General features: G+C 42.1%; 1 protein-coding gene across 12 annotated transcripts in view; it reads left to right on the top strand.

Moving 5' to 3' along the window:
* The window catches only part of LOC135108286 (cAMP-regulated phosphoprotein 21-like), a 143562-nt gene that overhangs the window by 40949 nt on the left and 85332 nt on the right, over nucleotides 1–17281 (top strand). For all 12 annotated transcript variants that reach the window (XM_064019077.1, XM_064019079.1, XM_064019076.1 and 9 more), the window contains one exon: nucleotides 15757–15863. The gene's annotated coding sequence lies outside the window, so the exon portion shown is untranslated. The remainder of the gene's footprint in view (nucleotides 1–15756; nucleotides 15864–17281) is intronic.

The raw sequence follows: 17281 nt of genomic DNA, 5'->3' as shown, positions 1-17281 counted from the left end.
AATTTCATTCACGTAAGCCAGACAGCGTGCAGGGAAAGTGAAAGTGCGGTGCTCCCATCCATATTTGAGCAGCTGTCAACTTTACTGGTAGACAAACACAAAGGAATCGATATCAACACCTCCCCACCACCATCTCCTCCTCCTCCTCTGTATTCCTCCTCCTCCTCCTCCTCCTACTCCTGCTCATCATCATCATCATCATTATTATCATCATCATACAGTGCGTTGTGTATGTCTACCAGTTTATGTTATCGGCTAACTCAAGGCCAGTTCTCTCTCTCTCTCTCTCTCTCTCTCTCTCTCTCTCTCTCTCTCTCTCTCTCTCTCTCTCTCTCTCTCTCTCTCTCTCTCTCTCTCTCTCTCTCTCTCTCTCTCTCTCTCTCTCTCTCGACTAGAAATTACCGTAACGTCAAGGGAAGTTATCAGAATAGAAACAGTTGCTCTTCCCTTCCCTTTTCTGCAGAAGCAACAGTAATGCGCTATTTCTGGACGAAGCGCTGCGTGAACTGTCAGTCGGGATAAGAGAAATCAACAACAGGTAAAAGTATAGAAAGTTTGCATTTAGTATCAGCTGTTGTTCCCTGGTGGCTTGGCTCACACCTTGCTGTCAATTACCGTCCGTCACTGGCACTTTCCTTCCCTTTTTAGAGTTTTTTTTTCTCCAGACAGCTTTGCCTCAGAAGTGTGTGGAGTGGCATTAGTGCTGTGACAGAGGACTGGGAATAGGAACGTGGGGAAGTGAACCGATTTGTTACTGTTTGTTCTGCCTCGTGTGTGCCTTTGTAGGTAACAGGTGAGGGGGGTTACTGTTGCCACTCAAGGAACACCAAAAGGAGATGAAACACGCAAGAAGGGAGAGTATGCTACTAACAAGAAAAGGGAGAAGGAAGAAATGAAAGAAAAAGGAAGAAAGGTAGAATATAGGATAATTGGGGGATGCGAAAGATCATGGAATATAGAGACACGGCAGTACGAGTAAGAATCTTTAAGGAAAACTTTTAAAGACGGTGTAGGATTAGCTCAGTCGGTAGCGCGTTTGAGTATCATGCAGGAAGTCAAGGGTTCGAATCTTGATCATGCCCGGAATTTTTCTGACACAAACCGCCCACTCTGAGATTCATCCAGTCTTATTTTGAGTCCTGCATGGCTGTGACTGGGAACGCAAAGGTGGCGGAGAAAGAAGTGGCCAGTGTACTCCATCTGTCGAGGCAAGGAAGGGTGACGGTACCTGCCCTACGCCAACGTTTATGATTGATTACACCACCTTTTTACGCTACGCTAGCTAGTTGAATTAGTGAACTACTGACCAAGGGCGACAAATCACTGTACAGGAAAGCTCCCCATAACCTAGTGGCTGGTAGAGTGGTGTGTGGATGTAGTAGTAATGAGGGGGTTAGTGCCGGGTCTGTAGGAAGCTGTAAAAGAAGGTTAAGCAAATTTATGGATGAGATGATAGGTGGCATGTTTTATACAAGGAATGCCACAATGAGGCCTGATTGTGGCGGGACGCTTCGCCAGCCGCCTGCATTCCATTCTCCGGTCCCCTGGGACCTGACGCCAGCCTCCGGTCGCCTGCCTATCACCACATTGGGGTGAGGTCAACCCTCACACCCTTTGTCTTCCGGACGCCAGCCCTCGCCGTGACCTGACCCGGCCAGCAACCACCCCAGTCTGTGTCCGCCCAGCCTTGCTGGCGGACATACGTAGTCCGTGTCCGCCTGGCCTCGGTGGCAGACATGCGACACGTGGGCAGCGCCACATATTTGTCATATTGTAAAGTTTATTTCATTAATATAACGCATCAGCATTACCACCGTGTTTCTTTGGTCACCTATACTCACTACCAGAATTTAACTCGTACATAAAAGTAGTGGCAGCGGTGGCTTGTTGCATTTTCTCTTGTTTTCATATGCTATTACGTTCTTATAACCTAAAATTATATGGTGCGAGTTTAGTGTATAAGTATGAAAGAGTTATTGATAGCAAAATAAGTGAAGACATTCTTCAAACCTTTCATTGCCACAAATGTGCGACCTTTCATTGCCACAAATGTGCGGTTGTGCTTTCTGAAGTGTTTTGCCATTAACCCTTTCAATGGTAGACTGTTTTCCTATGATCACTTCCAACTCTTCCAGATAGACACTTTCTATACTAGTCTCGTAAATAGTTCTGTGTAATAGAGAAGATAATATTAGCCTGATATCCTTTTCTTTCTCATTTTTCGGTATTCATGCGAGCAATTTGCACATTAATCTGAATGTTACCGAGGAATGACCTTGAGAATAACAGGATCAGTATAGAGTCCTTAGTAAACTGTCACTGGAATCACTGGTACGTAAAGTCGTGTCTTTCTGCCCTTAGGGATAAATAGCACTAACAGGATTTACAGTGCATAGTCCTTAGGGGAAATAGTATTTATAGTGCAGATTCCTTAGAGTGAATAGTATTTATAGTGGTGATCTTTGGGTAAATAAAAGAAGTATGATTCATAATATTTTTAATAAACTGTCACTGGAACCATGGCTGGGTAAAGTCGTGCTGGCCTTGGTATAAATAGCACTAACAGGATTTAAATTGTTTTCCTCAGGGTAAGTTGTAGTAACAGGATTTATGGTGGTGTTCTTATGGTAAAATAACGAACTGGATTTAAATCTCTGTCCTTAGAGGTGAATAGTGCGTAACCACAACACAGTGGACGTAAACAAGTGGCTATAGATAAGTGATCCGTATTCAGGGAAGGTAATTTAAATGACAGTATAGTAATTTACAGGATTTATAGTACAGTCGGTAATATTTTGATATTTTGATATTATATTAGGTGGTTTACATTTACACATAATGAGAATAATCAATACAGTGCATATTTAGAAGTTGGAGTCCATTGAGTCTTTGCTCTTTTATGGACCTACAGTTATATAAATTTTCTCAATGGTCACTACGAACGGACGGGTATTATACTTATTATAAACTCTCACTAGTATCAATGGTAGGTAAAGTTAGGTCATGGTGGCCTTGGAGTCTTGTACTACCTCGTGACAAAGGGTAACGAATGCTTGGGAAATTTCCTCTCCACTGCGGCCTCCCGAGTTGCTCCGCTACGCGTGTGGCAGCCGCGTCAGCTTGGTGTAGGTTATGTGTTACGCAACACGTAATCAATATTGCGAAAGACAAAGCCCCTGAGCTCTGTTTATATTGCGTTTACTGTATCCTGAAGGCGTCATGCTTCTTATTTCTTATACAAGTGTTAACTCTGCCATTTTTATGCCTTTTTTTAATATGAATTACTTATTTATGGCCATTTATATATAGATTCTGTGTCTTGGCTGTGTATTGTTAGATATGTCCACTACGTTTTACTCCGTTTATTTATTTTTGATGTAGGTAAGAGTCTTGTTTTAGTACCTTTCCTGAATATGAATAATTTATAACCACTTATCCGTGGCTCCCTGAGTCTTGGTTATGTACTGTTTGTTAGGTTTACTCACGAGGTTTTTATGTATTTACTTCTGATAATGGCTTGGAGATTGTCATTTAAATTACCTTCCCTGAATACGGATCACTTATCTATAGCCACTTGTTTACGTCCACTGTGTTCTGGTTACGCACTGTTTGTAATGCATGGTAGGTTTTTACTTTCATTATTGTTAACTTGTCATGCAGGTATTGCGCTGTGTTATTTTAGTACCTAACCTAAACAGTTACTTCTCTTCCTTGCCAATACTTGCTTGTGGGTTAGTACTTTTATAGGACTAAAAGGAATAGGATCAGTCTTTATGAAATTATATTAAAAAAGATGGGAAGAACTTGGCTCTCAAATAGATGACAGACGATTGGAATAGACCCTGTAATCAGGTTGTTACTGTTGAGTCAAAGGGAAGATTTAAACGAAGATTAAATAAAGGCTCAGAGCTCATATGTATCGATCATTTGGTAGGACTGAGACTACACAGACGACACACATCGGGACAGCGAAGCCACAACTCATCGGTCACAACCCCTCGGCTTACATCTCGTATATACTTGTTGCCAGACGAACAAAGGCTACATTTTAAGAGCTTCACCTATATGCAATGCTCCCGTGACTTGAACCAGGCCTCCTCGGTGTGTGTGTGTACGTGTGTGTTTGATGTTTTGAAAGGCCGCAGTATCTCCCCAACGTAATCGAAACAAGAAGGGAAGCCGCCAGCAAATCCACCAAGTACAAATGACACGTTGAGTTCCCCCGTCGCTTCGCCTCGCCTCGCCTCGCCTCGCCTCGCCTGTGTATTTGTGCCTCCCGGGAATGTGTTGCAGTAGTAATGGGGCTGCTGGGTGTCCCTTCGTATCACCTGCCGTGGACCCCGTGTTGACAGCTGGGGTGAGGCGAATGCTCATCACATATTTCGTCCACCTGCTGTCTGTGGGTCGTCCCGTACTCGTTGACAAAGGGAAGGACAAAGAACACTAGATCGGTTACCCCTGTGAGGTTGTTGTTTATAAGCTACAGTAATGTAATGTATGTGGCACAGTAATGGCGAAGGTATTTCATATTATACTTTTATAAGAGGTACGGGTTCATAAGACTTATGTCCGTCCCACTAATGCAAGAGTTAACCAGTACCTCCACTCTCTCATTCTTTTCACTGATAATTTCTAGAATTCTTTATCCTTTTCTGTTTTTCCCCATCCTGTGACTTGAACTGTCCGAAGGGTGGAGTATTGTAACTTCAACCGGAACTTAACTGAACTCTTTTTCCGAAATGTTTCTTTTTCTTCCTTTATTTTCGTTTGGCAGCAGCAACTTCAGGTTTTTCCACGATACCATTTCTTGTGCTCTTATTTGGCTTCCTTCCAGTATAAAAATTAAAAGTGAATAAGTAAATAGACAATAGTGCTACCTACGTTGTAATTCACTCGATAGAAAACGACCATTGAAGGCTTGCTGTGTATAACTGTTTCAAAAGTAATTACATATAGGGAGTAAGAGAAAGAGTGGCGGGAGGGAGGGAGTGAAAGAAAGAAGCAAGGAATTCGAGGGAAGAAAAGGGAGTTGTAAAAGAAATGAGATGTTTAATTAATGTTTTTTTTATTGCTATGAACATTTTTTTTTTTTTTTCCAGTCAGCAGAATAATATCGTGTGTAAATGCTGCAGAATATCAGACTTGAAAAATTTCCCGCTCGCTTCCGTTTTTCATGCAGAATATAAGTTAACGTCCGCTGGAGCAAAAAATAGCAGATCCAGGCTTCGCTAAAAAAAAAAAAAAAAAAAAAAAAAAGCTTAAGAGCTTCACTGATAAAAAGAATAACACACACACACACACACACACACACACACACACACACACACACACACACACACACACACACACACACACACACACACACACACACACACACACACACACAAGTCTGTGTGTGTGTGTGTGTGTGTGTGTGTGTGTGTGTGTGTGTGTGTGTGTGTGTGTGTGAGCGCGTATATGTGTAAAAATGGTTTCATTCGAGCAGAATTTGACACTTGCGGAAATCTTTTTAAAGTAGCCGCTAGTCTCTCTCTCTCTCTCTCTCTCTCTCTCTCTCTCTCTCTCTCTCTCTCTCTCTCTCTCTCTCTCTCTCTCTCTCTCTCTCTCTCTCTCTCTCTCTCTCTCTCTCTCTCTCTCTCTCTCTCTCTCTCTCTCTTAAGAAAGAAAAAGAAAGAAAGAGAGAGAGAGAGAGAAAAAGAAAGCCAGCACAACGCACAGCTCCCTAAAAGAGTTGTGTAATCAAAGGACATGGACAATCATTCGCTCAGACATTACTCTCTTTTTCCGCGTCTTCTTCTGCGTTGTTGTTATGTGCGCTGCTTGTTCATTATACCACTGCTGTTTTCCGTTCTCTTTGTCGCTGATGCAAATTGTATATTGCTTATATTTATGGTATTTATGTATGTTAAGTATTGATTTTTACTTCTATTGCTTCTGCTGTATCTCATGATTGTATATGTTTGGTATTCATGATTTTTTTTTTTATTCATTGATTCTCGTCCTGTTTCTCGTGGTTTTTATGTATGTTAATGGTCGAATTTTACCAGTATTGCTTTTTCCTGTATCTGTTACTATTTAGTGTTTCTCGTTTCTTTTTCTGGTAGTCGTCAATTTTTACTCCTATCTGTTACTCCTACGTGTGTTACTAGTTAAAAATTTTCCAGTTGAATCAGTTGCTCATGATTTTTTTATATTGTCGCTTGTGTTACTCATCGATATTTATTACCATTGCTTCTCTTACTTATGTTACTCATGGAATTTTTCTGCCATTGTTTCTGTTACTCATGGAATTTTTCTCCTGTCGCTTCTGTTCCTCACCAATATTTACTGCCATAACTTCTCTCGCTTCTATTACTCATGGAATTTTCTGCCATCGCTTCCTTGTGACTCGTGACCTTCAGGTGGGAAGGAATGCGTGAGGTGGTGACTCAGCGTGACTCCCGCAGCAACACGCCGCGACACCTGGCTGGGACTGATGGCTTCCCTCAGGTGCCTTCTTAGAGATTATCGAAGGCTTCCAACAGTAACAAGACTGATTGCTTTCCTTATATGCTTTCCTGGAGATGACGATCGAAGAATAGCAACAGTTACAAAGACGATAATGAAAGCGGCATTTTTTTTCGGACTTTTGAATGGGAGTACTGGGTATTTGCTGTTGGGGAAGTGTTAGTAATGTATGTGTTGTTGTTCTCCTTCGTTTTTGTGGTTAGGTTGGTAGGTAGGTTGACAGCATTAGGGGTTCATTACTGTATCTGGTTCTTCAAGAGGGAGGTTTCAAGACACTTCATGTAATTTTTTGACTTGGTTTCGGGCTGTCTTTTTAAGGGACTTGTACTTTTTTGTCCATTTTTTTGTGGGTCTTGTGCAGAAACCTTCTTAAAAATAAAATAGGTATATGAATAAACAGTTATTAAAATTTTTGATAAGTTAATGAATAAATGAAATAAACTAGATAAAATAATGATGGCAATGATGATGATGATGATAATAATAATAATAATAATATCAAAACAACAACAACAACAACAACAATAACAACAGCAGCTATCTCGTATCGTCAGGAAGCACCGCCGTTGCCTCAAACAGCCCAGCTCAGGTTCGCGCCAAGATTCATGCAAACCTCGTCATTCGCGGCGCCTCTTATTATATTTACTATTAGGGCCGAGTGACACGCCGACCCGGATTGAACGAGGACCTGACCTGCTGGATCTGTTTGCCTGTGCTTTGTCTGCATGGGTGTGTGTGTTTGTGTGTCTTTGTCTTTCTTTGTCTCTGTCTGTCGGTCTGTCTGTCTGTTTTTCTGTTTTTCTGTTTCTCTGTTTCTCTGTTTCTCTCTCTCTCTCTCTCTCTCTCTCTCTCTCTCTCTCTCTCTCTCTCTCTCTCTCTCTCTCTCTCTCTCTCTCTCTCTCTCTCTCTCTCTCTCTCTCTCTCTCTCTCTCTCTCTGTGTGTGTGTGTGTGTGTGTTAAAGAGGTTGTAGGGAGCAGCCAGCGAACGTTCGGCCATAACCTAACTCGTATATATAAAATGTTCTGGCGTGTGGCAGTGTGCATATCAATAGAACCGTGAATTATTAATTGCAGAGCACACACACACACACACACACACACACACACACACACACACACACACACACACACACACACACACACACACACTGTAGCGAAAGTAATGGCGGTTGTCACTCTAGCTATGCAGTTATGTAGTCTGAAGGGAGAGTGTTGGACGGGAAAGAAGCTGTTGTTGGAAGAGTGAGCCTGGCTGCTGTTGAAATGGAGAGGTAGAACAGCAGTATTTCACCTCATCAACTCCTCTCCCCAAAGTGATCGTTTTTAACCTTTTTCTCTCTTCGTTGCAAGGCTTTATCTCTAGCTATCCTCTATCTCCATTTTCACGGGAACCGCTCTTCTAAACTTGATAATTGCATGCCTTCCCTCCTCCCGCGTCCTCGCACCACTAGTCTTTCTACTTTCTCACATCGTTATTCTGTTCACCTGTCTAATGCAAGAGTAAAGCAGTTTTCTCAATCTTTCATCCTTTTATCTGGTAACCTCTGGAACTCTTTGTCTGTTTTTCTGTTTCCTCGGACCTGTGAGTTGAAATGTTTGAAGATGGAATTTTCAAGACACTTCTTAATGTACTTTTGGGCTTGCGTCTCGACCGTTCTCTTAAGGAATTAACTCCTATACCTTTAGTGGGCCCCTCCCAGCGCGTTTTTTTTTCTTTAATAGCTTTTAGTACCAGGGCATCAAATTTATAATGTTCTTGATGTCACTGAAGGATTTTATTGTGAAGTTTAGGATGGTAGATACTTTTCGTCACAAAGGAATTGCAAGGCATCTAGTTATTCACCAAAGAAATAAAAATAAAAATGAAGCTTATCAAGGAAAATCAGAAACATGGCTTTTTTTTTTTTGTCTTTTTCGTATTTCTTCCATTTAAACTCCCCAACCTAAAGCTTCCAATAGAAAATCACTCACCCGTCTTTCATCAACTTGCATGACGGATTAACTTTCCATCTAGATATACACAGCTGTGCATGACTCGCGCAGTGGTCTTCTGTACCAGTCACACGCAATAGACTTGCTTACGTATTAATTTAATGACTATATGCTTTCACCATTAACGAAGGAATATTGAGTGTTAATGATCGTGAAGACTTAAATGCCTTGTTCTCTCCTTGTGTCTCAGTGTTATGATGTCCTGTATATATGTCTGTCTGTCAATCTGTCTCTTGATATAAATCGATAAGTAGGTAGGTACGTAGATACTCGTAGATAGATAGATAGATAGAGAGATAGATAGATAGATGTCATTAATTTGAAACACAAATACAAGTAAAAATGGTAATGGAGGGAGAGCGAGAGAGTCAGAAAAAAAGTTACCTTAATTAAAAAAAAATGACAAATACTCGCATATTATATGATACTCTTATAATTAAACACACACAAATAAATTAAAATAAATAAAAGTAACGAAAAAATGCCTGAAAACAATAAACTAACACTCATCATAAGACAAATTTGAATAGAAACGTAAAAAAAAAAGATAAACACTGAATAACACAGAAAATCACTCGCCACGTATAAAAACAAAACACTGCACACTTTCGGCAAGGCATACATACATACTAATCCCCTCCTCAAGACTAAGGCAGGTTTAGCTCATTCACCCCGAGGTTTCATTCATTGCGCGGAGTTGCAGTTGTGGGGGGAAAAATATTCTCATTCAGTCGCCTCACTACCATTCATCGGCGAGGCAGCTCTGGCCTGGATGATGCCTAGAGAGAGAGAGAGAGAGAGAGAGAGAGAGAGAGAGAGAGAGAGAGAGAGAGAGAGAGAGAGAGAGAGAGAGGGGGGAGCAGAGAGCAGAGTAAAAATGAATAAAGAAAGAGGGGAAGAAGAAATAGCGCTCTGGCAGATGGAGAAAGAGGGGTTTAGTCTCTCTCTCTCTCTCTCTCTCTCTCTCTCTCTCTCTCTCTCTCTCTCTCTCTCTCTCTCTCTCTCTCTCTCTCTCTGTCTCTAAAACACGTTAAACCCACCCACCCACACACACACACACACACACACAAACAGAGAGAGAGAGAGAGAGAGAGAGAGAGAGAGAGAGAGAGAGAGAGAGAGAGAGAGAGAGAGAGAGAGAGAGAGAGAGCGTGGTGCTGCTGGTAACCATGGCAACACTCAGGTATAAAAGGAAGACCCCTCGCCGCATTTCTGACTCACCTCCCACACCTCACCTGTAACACCTGATGCCCCCACCCCACTCGCCTGTCACTCCTTCACCTGCCGTCACCTGTGTTCTAGTCATGTGCCTTCCCAAATGTCGTTGCGTCACTTCCCTTCGTTTTCTCTTTTTGTCTCGTTTCTCGTACATGTGTCTCAGTCTGTCTGTTTATTATTGTTATTGTTATTATTATTATTATTATTATTATTATTATTATTATTATTATTATTATTATTATTATTATTATTATTATTATTATTTTATCTTATTTTTTTCGTTATTATTTCGTTTTTATTTTTACTGGAAATGATTTTAGTAGTCTATTTCGGTTGTGTGTATGTGTGTGTGTGTGTGTGTGTGTGTGTGTGTGTGTGTGTGTGTGTGTGTGTGTGTGTGTGTGTGTGTGTGTGTGTGTGTGTGTGTGTGTGTGTGTTTGGGTCAGCCTGTCACTCACTCTCTCTCTCTCTCTCTCTCTCTCTCTCTCTCTCTCTCTCTCTCTCTCTCTCTCTCTCTCTCTCTCTCTCTCTCTCTCTCTCTCTCTCTCTCTCTCTCTCTCTCTCTCTCTCTCTCTCTCTCTCTCTCTCTCTCTCTCTCTCTCTCTCTCTCTCTCTCTCTCTCACTTCCTCCCTTCTTTTCCCTCCCTCCTTCCATTCCTCCCTTCCTTTCTCTCTCTCCCTCCCTCCCTCCCTCCCTCCCTCCCTCCCTCCCTCCCTCTTTCCCGTGAGTCATCTCTTCTTCCCCTGATTCACCATTTCGACTGCTCTCTTTCTCTTTTTCCTCTCTGTCTCTCTCTCTCTCTCCCTCTCCTGTCTCTCTCCCTCTCCTGTCTGTTTCCCCTTCCCTCCCTCCCACTCTCCCTCCCGTCAGGCACGCATTCCCTCGCTCCCTCAGTGACTGGAAATGGGTTGAGTAAAAGGAATATGACTCTTTTTTTTTCTGTTCCTGTTTGTTCGACGATCTTCCAAAAGAAAAATAGCTGAGGGGAAAAGAAGTAAAAGAAAGAAAATGGGAAGGAAACGAGTTGAGGAAGGAAAACAAAATAAAAGGAGGAGGAGAAGAAGGAGGAGGAGGATAAATATTACGATAATGAAAACGAAAAAGCGTCAGGAGGAGGAGGAGGAGGAGGAGGAGGAGGAGGAGGAGGAGGAGGAGGAGGTTGAGGTCGAGGAGGAGGAGGTGGTGGTGGTGGTGGTGGTGGTGGTAGAAAGGAAGATAAATGAGGAGGAAAGGAGAACAGAAGAAGCAGAAGGAGTTGGAGGAGGAGAAGGAGGAGGGGGAAGGAAAGAAGGAAAGAAGAGCAGGATGATGAAGAAAAGAAAGATAAAGTGCTAGAAGCTGCAGGAGGAGGCGGATGAGGAGGAGGAAGACGAACAGGAGGAGGAGGAGGAGGAGGAGGAGAAAGAGGAAGAGGAGGTGGAAAAGAAAGAAAAGAAGAAAGAAAGAAGAAGAAGTACTCGTAAGAATTCGGAGGCAGTGAGACAGACAGACAGACAGACAGACAGACAGAATATCCAATTTAAGGAAGCGACAAGACATGAATAGAAAAGTTAACATGAGTAAAAAAAAATAATAAAAATAACAGAAGAATAAAAATGAGTCAAAGTGAAGAAAGAGAAGGAGAGAAAGAACATTAAAGCAAGAACGATGGAAGGCTTTGTGTGAGAGAGAGAGAGAGAGAGAGAGAGAGAGAGAGGGAGAGGGAGAGGGCGAGGACGGGTAGTGGGTTAGTAGGTAAAAGGGGTGTAGGAGAGGGGGAGAGTAGAAGCCTAAGGGGAAAGTTTTAGGCAGCTAAGTGAGTGGGGGAGGAGAGGGAGGTAATGGCTGTTAGGAGCGAGGTGCCGGGTAGTGTCGGGCGGGGCGGGGGCGGGGCGGGGCGGGGCTGGGGTGAGGGGCAGGGGGGTAGCGTGGGTCTGGGCTTGTGAGTTTCTCTTTCCAGCCTTAGTCTTTATTGCGGTCATAAATCAGAAAGGCTTTAGGAATGTCCCGGAGCACCCTCATCACTGAGAGAGAGAGAGAGAGAGAGAGAGAGAGAGAGAGAGAGAGAGAGAGAGAGAGAGAGAGAGAGAGAGAGAGAGAGAGTACTGCTTTGAAGTTATGCTAATGGTTAGGAAAAAAATTGTGAGAAAATGAATCCACACTTATTTCTTTTTTCTCATCTTTTAATCGTGTTTGTCTTCTAATGGTCTACTAAAAAGATCTCTCTCTCTCTCTCTCTCTCTCTCTCTCTCTCTCTCTCTCTCTCTCTCTCTCTCTCTCTCTCTCTCTCTCTCTCTCTCTCTCTCTCTCTCTCTCTCTCTCTCTCTCTCTCTCTCTCTCTCTCTCTCTCTGATCTACTATAAACATGGGCAAAGCGTCAATCTCTTTCCCTCTTACTGAGATTGCTCTGTGTGTGTGTGTGTGTGTGTGTGTGTGTGTGTGTGTGTGTGTGTGTGTGTGTGTGTGTGTGTGTGTGTGTGTGTGTGTGTCCCAAATAATTATGATTGATGTTATTCATGAGGTGAGAAAGGTCAACAGTATGTCTTCAGAATTACTGATGAGAGAGAGAGAGAGAGAGAGAGAGAGAGAGAGAGAGAGAGAGAGAGAGAGAGAGAGAGAGAGAGAGAGAGAGAGAGAGAGAGAGAGAGAGAGAGAGAGAGCGTTTTATCTTCACTACTTTCAACAGGATTTAATGGAAGGTTTTATTTTTCCAAGTTGTTTTTATAATTTCAGTGATATAATTCTTTAGTTTCCCTTATTTTCCTATCTCCTAACAATCCCATGATAATTTTACCCCTTCAGTGAGAAAAAAATCTAATGAAAGCCCAACAAAGCATAACTGTGTCCTTAGTGGGAGGTTTTCTTAAAGGTGTTTTCATAATTCTATTGATATAGTTCTTGCAGCTTCCATCAATTTCTTACGTTATGTTCATGATAATTTCACCAATTCTGTGATAAAAAAAAAAAAACCCATGTAAACCTAGCCAACCTGTATCTTGTGAAAACAGTCATGGAGGGAGAACAAAGCCTTTCAGAACACCGGCCCAAGGCTTGAGATGGCGAGTGGATGAGTGTGGGATAAGTAGCGTCACACCTCTGAGCTCAAGGACACTTTGGCGACCTTAGTACATTATTTACCGTCCTCCTTGAGTCAGGCGTTGAAGTGCAGGCAGGTTAGTGAAGTGATCATGTTGGGTGGAGGTGGGGACAGAAGCACGCAGTTTGTCGTTCTCTGCTGGTCTTAGGTGTGTTGGATCTGCCGTGATTGTCAGAGAGAGGAATGAGCTTTGAGGCAATCCCAGTGCTGTACAAGTCGGTGCTTTCTCTTCTGTCTGTCTCTAGAGAGGAGTATCAAGATGTCTTTGGAACTAAATTGGTCTCCATTTTGGGGTCTTTTCTCTGTTTTAACTTTTTTCTTTAGGAACGGTAAATTATTAGGTTTCTTTTCCATTATTTTTAACCCTTCTCCGGCCTCTAACATGCATGAAAAGACTCTTTTTTGCCTTGTTTGTGTATTTTCCTATAACAAGGACTGACAGTGACGATATCTTGGAGTGTTCATATTCTTTTACGCTCTTATATTCTGCTTTAGATCTCAAAATTTTCCATAAATATTGTAGTTGTCCAGCAATTCATCCCCGGCTGTAGCTATTTTACCGTAGTATTCTGAACCAGCGGCACAGTAACCCGCCTGAACACAAGTGGTTTGTACTGATGTGACACTGTCTGCTGTGTGAATATAAATGACATTTTTGGTTGACATTGACGTGCTTTCGTATATAAATAAAATCACGGAAGAATTGAGTATAACAGTCTTTCCTGAACATTCAACAAACAATTCCCGTAACATGGTTGTCAGTATAATTGACTTTTACTGCAGGTATAGTGAACTACGGGTAGCAGTAACCGTAGAGTTGTGTGTTAGTATATATATATATATATATATATATATATATATATATATATATATATATATATATATATATATATATATATATATATATATATATATATATATATATATATTCATAATAGGAAAAACTGGAGCAGCTGCCCTCACAGAGTTCGGCGGAATTGTCTTTGATAAATAAAAGAGTCTTAGCTGGGCGGAGGACTGACAAGAAATGAATTCGCCCAAGTCAACACGAGCCGGGCAGAACTTGGAATAGAAGGAATGAATGAAAATAAAAGCTTCCAATGTTTGTTAATTTGGAATAGTTTGTGAAATCCATTTAATATATTGGAGTGGACGCGTCGAGAGCACCACTCCTCGTGAAGATGTTAAACTGTTTCCTTTGTTGTTTGTTGCGTTGAGTAACTTGGCTGTCTTGATCTTAAAGGTGGTAATTTGTTGCATGCCTAAACTCTTTTCTCTTCGATTTTTCTAGTCCTTTTTTTGTAACGTTCATTTTTTTTTCCTTTCTTGACTTTTTGTCTTACTGCTGGTATGTCATGTATGTACTTCTGGTCCTTTGTGCCACAATATATACATTTAAAAATAAATATCAGTATATGTTTTTCCTCTTCATAAAATCAAACATTAAAATATTTACTTATCTTGTAACTCTCTCCTATTTTCTCTTCAGCTTTCTTGAACATATTTGTCAAGGTAAAGCTTATTGCCTCGGTGCTATATTTATCAACTCTTAAAAGCCGCAATGTGCTCTACTTATCTACAAATGAAACAACCTTGTAATTTTCTCAACTTTTCACAACTCAGTCCTCTTATTCTACTACTCTAAAATGTAACCAGGTATCACATCGTACCGTCTGGCTATTCACTATTAATAGATCACTTTGACTTTGAAGAAAAAAGTAAGAAGCCGCTGTAATTGGATTCGGGGGAAGCCTGATGAAAAAAAAAAAAAGAAAAAGGAAAGAAAATGGACCTGACTAGTTACCTGTGACGACGCCGTAGAGACAGTAGCCGAGACAAGACGCCCTCCCACACACACACACACACACACACACACACACACACACACACACACACACACATGGGTAAAATGTTAATAAGAGGCCTGATTCAAGTGGCATAGTTGGGAATAATAATGTAAAAAAAGGCTTTGTAATTAAGATTTGCCATACGAAGCTCATTTCACGTACAGAGAGAGAGAGAGAGAGAGAGAGAGAGAGAGAGAGAGAGAGAGAGAGAGAGAGAGAGAGAGAGAGAGAGAGAGAGTGTGGAGGCGTGTGTTCAAAACTCAGATAGAACAGAGGAAGAAAAATAAAACAAAGAATGCGGAGGACAAAATATTTAGCTGGAAATAGCGTAGATAGGTCACCACCCACATCAGGTACACGTGTCAGATCTCTCTCTCTCTCTCTCTCTCTCTCTCTCTCTCTCTCTCTCTCTCTCTCTCTCTCTCTCTCTCTCTCTCTCTCTCTCTCTCTCTCTCTCTCTCTCTCTCTCTCTCTCTCTCTCTCGTGTGTGTGCGCTGCTAAAGGTGGGAGGCGACAGGACGCTACCGCTTGGTTATGGTGATGATAGTGGTGATGGTGGTGGTGGCTGGCGGTGGTGGTGATTGTGGTGATGCTGGTGGTGGTGCTGATAGTGATGACGGTGATGATAGTGGTGATGGTGATGATAGTGGTGATGGTGATGATAGTGGTGACGGTGATGATAGTGGTGATGGTGATGATAGTGGTGACGGTGATGGTGGTGATGGTGGTGCTGTTGTGGTTTTTCATATTTGATGGCAGGTTGACTGGGTTCTGTACGTGAAGAAGTGAGAGTGCAGGGTAACTCTCTACCTACCTACGTATCTGCCTAAGTGACTAAATAACTAACAAGCTAACCAACTAGCAACTAATTATTTCGTTGCCTGTCTGCCTGTCTGCCTGCCTGAGTGCCTGACTGACTAACTGCTTACCCACTTACCCAACCAGCTAACTAACTAATCAGCCAACTAAACCAAGCCAAGCCAAGCCAAACCTAACCCAACTAAACTAAACAAAATTTTTCCTACCTACTCATCTTCCTAACCTGTACAAACTAGCATTCCCCTCTCATTCGCTCCTCACCCCACTGTCACCTCTCCCTCTCTCTCGTCCTACAGGTGGATGCGATGCGCCAGTGAGAGTGGAAGCGGAGCGGCGGTGACTGAGGGATCTTGCATATGACGTCACCGATTCCCGCAGTCAACCCGAACCGAACATGTAGATGGTGAGTGGACGAGTTGACAGCAGCCGTTCAGTTCCGTTCCCCTTGTATCTTATCCATCTACCTGACGTTACAGACTTCTTCTCTCTATCTTGCGTATCCCTTCCTTCAGGTAGTTCTGTTCGCGGTGGGGATTGACAGGAGTGGTATAGAGTCTCGGTTTGTTTTGACAGGAGGAAGATGAGGAGGAGGAGGAGGAGGAGGAGGAGGAGGAGGAGGAGGAAGAAAAAGAAGAATATTTATCACAGGAATGAGAACATTGAAAAAAGAAGCAGGAAGAAAAAGAGGATAAGTGAAAGAGGAGGAGGAGGAGGAATATTTGTTACAGGAATAAGAATAATAAAAAGGAGAAGCAGGATAAAGAAGAGGAAGAAGATTAGTAATATAAGAGGAGGAGGAGGAGGAGGAGGAGGTGGAGGAGGAATATTTGTAACAGGAATAAAAATGATGAAAAGGAGAAGCAGGATAAAGAAGAGGAATAGGATGTGAGAGAGGAGTAGGAGGAGGAGGAGGAGGAGGAGGAGGAGGAGGAGGAGGAGGAGGAGGTGGCATTAAACTTATCATAGGAATAAGAATAAGGATAATAAAAGAAATATGATGAAGAAGAAAAGAGAGGATAAGTGTGGGAAGTTTAGGTGGAATAGAAGGAGGAGGAGGAAGAATTCATATAAGAAGAATAAGAATAAGAACAAAAAAAAGAGAAACAGGAAAAGGAAAAGAAGACGATAAAAGAGAAGAGGAGGAGGAGGAGGTGGAGGAGGAGGAGGAGGAGGAGGAGGAGGAGGAGGAGCAAAAGCAGGGAAAGGAGGATTGATAATAATAAGAATAAGAATATGAATGATCATAATGATAACAGGAGGAGGAGGAGGAAGAGGAGGAGGAGGAGGAAGAAGAAGAAGAAGAAGAAGAAGAAGAAGAAGAAGAAGAAGAAGAAGAAGAAGAAGAAGAAGAAGAAGAACCGAAGCGGGAGGAAAGAAATTAAAACATAATAAGATTAGGAATAAAAATGATGATAATAATAATAATGATAATAATAATAATATAGAAAGAGGAGAAAAAGTTGGAGGAGGGGAAAGAGAAGGAAGAGGAGGAGGAGGAGGAATGGTAAAGGTGAGATATCGAGAAAGGGTGAGATAAGGAGGAGGAAGAGGACAAGATCGAAGGTAAGGAGAGAAAAAGGAGGAGAGATATTGAGAAAAGAGAAGAACCATATTAAAGAAGAAAGAAGAAAGCGAGGTGGAGGAGGTAAAGGAGAGAATAGATAGAAATAGATAGATAGATAGATAGAATAGATAGAGAAAGGAGAGCAGAACAGTGGGAGGAGAAGGAGGAGAAGGAGGAGGAGGAGGAGGAGGAGGAGGAGGAGGAGGAGGAGGAGGAGGCAGGGAGGACACAATAGCAGCAGAAAGGGGAGGTTATGA

This window comes from Scylla paramamosain, chromosome 17 (assembly GCF_035594125.1).
Source record: "Scylla paramamosain isolate STU-SP2022 chromosome 17, ASM3559412v1, whole genome shotgun sequence".
NCBI classification, from domain to species: domain Eukaryota; kingdom Metazoa; phylum Arthropoda; class Malacostraca; order Decapoda; family Portunidae; genus Scylla; species Scylla paramamosain.
Note: the sequence above shows the minus strand (reverse complement) of the source record. Positions and strands in the feature narration are given on the sequence as shown.